Below are 3704 nucleotides of genomic sequence, written 5' to 3' on the forward strand. Positions count from 1 at the left end.
TGGAGGGCATGCAGTAAAGATTGCAGTGCATTACAGGTTGGAGGGCATGCAGTAAAGATTGCAGGGCAGTGAGTTGCTGCCTGCAGAGGCCACGATGCCTGTACTCCCAAGTCTGCCCACCAGTGATGTATCCACCCTGGCTCTGGGGTGTCTCTTTGTCTCCTTCCTTCTGTCTGTCTGTGTATTCTTTCTCTATCTCTATCGCCACTGGAGCTCCCCTCCTCGTGAACCAAACACTCGTGAACCAAGTTCCTATGTTGAGGACAGTCCCCGACAGATCTCCACAAGGAAGATGGGCTCCATGAGACTGGGCTGGGCCGTCAGCACACTGGCATAGAGGCAGCGCTGGGCCGTGGGGATGATCTGGCCACTTCAGCTGTGGATGGCGTCCACATGCAGGGTCACATCGTGGACGTCAAAGTGCACGCCTCGCATGTTCTCCTCACACAGCACCCCCTCTTTGGAAGCCCACTGGAAGCCGGCCACCACATTGTCCTTGATCTCTTTGAGGTACTGCACTCCTGTAGTGATGTCGGTGAGAATGTTGGGGCCAATGCCATCAGGCCCAAAGCACCAGATCTTGTGGGCTGTGGCCACGTCCCACTTGTACTTCTCCGCCTGGTAGCTGGCCCTCTGGTTGAGCTCCTGGCGAGCGGACACCTCACGGTGTCCATGTCCTCAGCCAGGCTGTCAAGGAAGCGCAGGGCCTTCACGTACAGCTGGTTGTGCTTGTTGGAGGGCTGGGAGAGGCAGAGCACATTGGACTCCTCGTTGACGGTCTTCTGGTAGGAGACCATTGGGTCCGATTTCTTGATGGGGATGTAGGCATGATTCTCCTCCAGGTCCTTCAGGCAGATTTCCAGGTGCAACTCGCCAGCACCGGCGATGATGTGTTCACCCGACTCCTCAATGATGCACTGCACCATGGGGTCTGACTTGGTCAGCCGCTTTCAGGCCCTCCACCAGTTTGGGCAGGTCCGTGGGGTTCTTGGACTCCAAGGCCACTCTGACCACAGGGCTAGCACTGAACTTTATCACACGCATGTTGTGGGCGTGCTCGAAGGTGGTGATGGTGCCAGTCTTCACCAAGAACTGGTCCACACCACCAGTCCCACCATGTTCCGGCACGGCAAATCCTCCATGGGCTGCATGTAGCGGCCATCATCAGGATGGTTCTCTGGATGGGTTTCAGGTACAAGTCCTCCTTCTTTCTAGGTGTGTAGTTGGGGCCCATGATCCTTATTTTCAAGCCAGTAGACACCAGCCCAGAGAAGACACGTGCGAAAACGTAGAAACGACCTTTGTCGGAGGTTGGCACCATTTTGGAAATGTACATCATGAAGGGAGCTTTGGGGTCACAGCTTTTAATACCCATGGCTGCCTAGTCGTCTGGGGGCCCTTCATACAGAAGCTCACAGTGGTACTGTTGGGCAGTGACAGGGGAAGGCAGGTGGATGGTGATCATCTGCAACAGGGCATCCCCAGCAGGTAGCCAGCGGCACATCACAGCCTTCAGGAGGGGCTTGCCTTCTTTGTCCTTGTCTTCGCTGTCCAGCTTAATGTCAAGCTTTTCAATCAGTTTGGCTGTCTCCTCTTTCTTGAAGTTCATGATGGCAACAAACACCTTAGAGATGGGATCCAAGATGAGCTGGCAAAATGTCCCTGGCAGCTTCTTACCATCAGGGCTTGTGGGAGACTTGCTAAACTTACCATCGGCAGGATCAAAATACTGGTCACCCCAGAGCTTCTTTATCATGTCCTCCACTTTCTTGACCCACTCAGCTGGCCCTTGCCCTGGGCGGCAAACTTGGCCACATACATTTCAGCAAACTGCTTCAGGGTGAAGGCCCAGCCATGGAGGCCAGACCCAAAGCCAACTGTGCTAAGGACAGCATCAATCATGATGTTGTCTATGGGGCGGCTCTCGCCCTCTCCATAGGTGGAGATGATGACATTGACGTTCTCCACGATGCGCTGGAAGGTCTGGTAGAGCTCCTCTGGTTCCAGCTGCAGCTCCAGCAGGGCCCAGTACATCTTGTTCAGCATCAGCACGGGCTTGATGTGCTCAGCTATGGCCTGCCGCAGCACCGTCTCTGTCTGTACACACACACCAGACACCCAGTCCACCACCACCAGGGTGCCATCAGTGACACAAAGGGCAGCCGTCACCTCGGAAGAGAAGTCCACATGCCCAGGTGAGTCCATGAGGTTGATGAGGAAGCCGGAGCCATCCTTGCTCTGCTTGATGAAGTTCAGATCGTACTCGGAGAGCTCGTAGAAGAGGGATATGGCAGTGGACTTGATCGTGATGCAGCGTTCCTGCTCATCTTTCCGGGTGTCAGTGAAGCAGGTCTTCCAGGCCTGGGCGGAGGCGATGATGCCGGCCTTGCAGACCAGGGAGTCGGTCAGCGTGGACTTGCCGTGGTTCACGTGCGCGATGATGGACATGTTTCGGATGTTGGCTTTCTTGTCCATAATGGCCCGGATCTGATCTACCATGACGTTCACCATGGTGGCGGATGGCGGAGGATTCTCCCTGGCAGAAACAAGTGAGGCGAGTCAGGCCAAGGATGGTGGCGACATCGGAGGAAGAGCTACCGCTAGTCAGTTTAACTATTGCTTTCCTCCCTGTATTTCTCGTTACCTACATCTTTCTTCTACTAAATTCCCTCTCGTGTATTGCTTGCCCTGTCACCCATGTTACCGTGTGTCTCCCCTCTGCACTAAACGACAACCCTCTAGCCCATGAATAATCCCCCCCCCCCCCTTAGCCATCATAGATTATTTCTTTGATCAAGAAAACCTTTTTAAAATTTTTACACTGTTGGTCATATACAATGTTTGTCCTTTTTTTTTTTTTTTTTTTAAAGTTTTTATTGTGAATTATGTAGGTTTACATGGGAGAACATCACTTTTACATTCATCCTATCATATTTCATTTCATTGTAATGATCACAATCCCCTCCATGCATCATCAAGTAACCAAAGGATATACCACACAGGACCGCCGCCCATCCCCCTACTTCCCCTACTCTCCCACCCCAGCCTTCAGCACACAGCCCCTCTCCCTCCCTGAGTCCAGTGTCCCCAGCTGCTCTATCGGTCCATGTCATCTTCTCTGTCTCCATACCTGGCATCACTGCCTCTCTGGGTAGTTTCACACTCTCCGCTCTTCTCACTTGATAGTCCCGTGGACCTCCACTCCTGGCCTGCAAAATCAATCAATCCCCTCCTTTTATCAAAAAACATCTACCTCTACATTTCTGATCTTCACAGTCAGTCCTAATGGCAATTATTCACTATTGTACCACAAGAGTCTTATCCCCATTTCCATTCACCAGCCCTGTCCAAACAGATTGGAAATCACTCAGTGGAGGTTCTACCTACCCCTGCCTGGTCTGGAACTAGGCTCCCTCTTGAAAGCTTTTAAGACAGTCACTTCTTGCCTATATAGCCCGTCCCCACACACACACCATTTTGGGTAGCCAATGTCTAAGTTGTCCATCCCTGTCAACCTTGTGTACTGAGGGGATAGGAGTGATCCTTGCTACAAAGATTTGTTCCCTTTTGAGCTACTACATCCATACGTATAGGTAAAGTTCATCAAAGGTAGTGTAGTGGTTACTAATCGGGCTACTAATCTCAAGGTCAGCAGTTTGAAACTACCAGCCGCTCCACAGGAGAAAGATGAGGCTTTCTGCTCC

The 3704-nt window shown here is 52.2% G+C and overlaps 1 pseudogene; it reads right to left on the reverse strand.

Moving 5' to 3' along the window:
* Positions 1-252: 252 nt before the first annotated feature.
* Positions 253-2511, reverse strand: LOC102828862 (annotated as a pseudogene).
* Between the last annotated feature and the right edge of the window lie 1193 nt (positions 2512-3704).

Source organism: Chrysochloris asiatica, unplaced genomic scaffold (genome assembly GCF_000296735.1).
Source record: "Chrysochloris asiatica unplaced genomic scaffold, ChrAsi1.0 scaffold00169, whole genome shotgun sequence".
Taxonomy (NCBI): Eukaryota; Metazoa; Chordata; class Mammalia; order Afrosoricida; family Chrysochloridae; genus Chrysochloris; species Chrysochloris asiatica.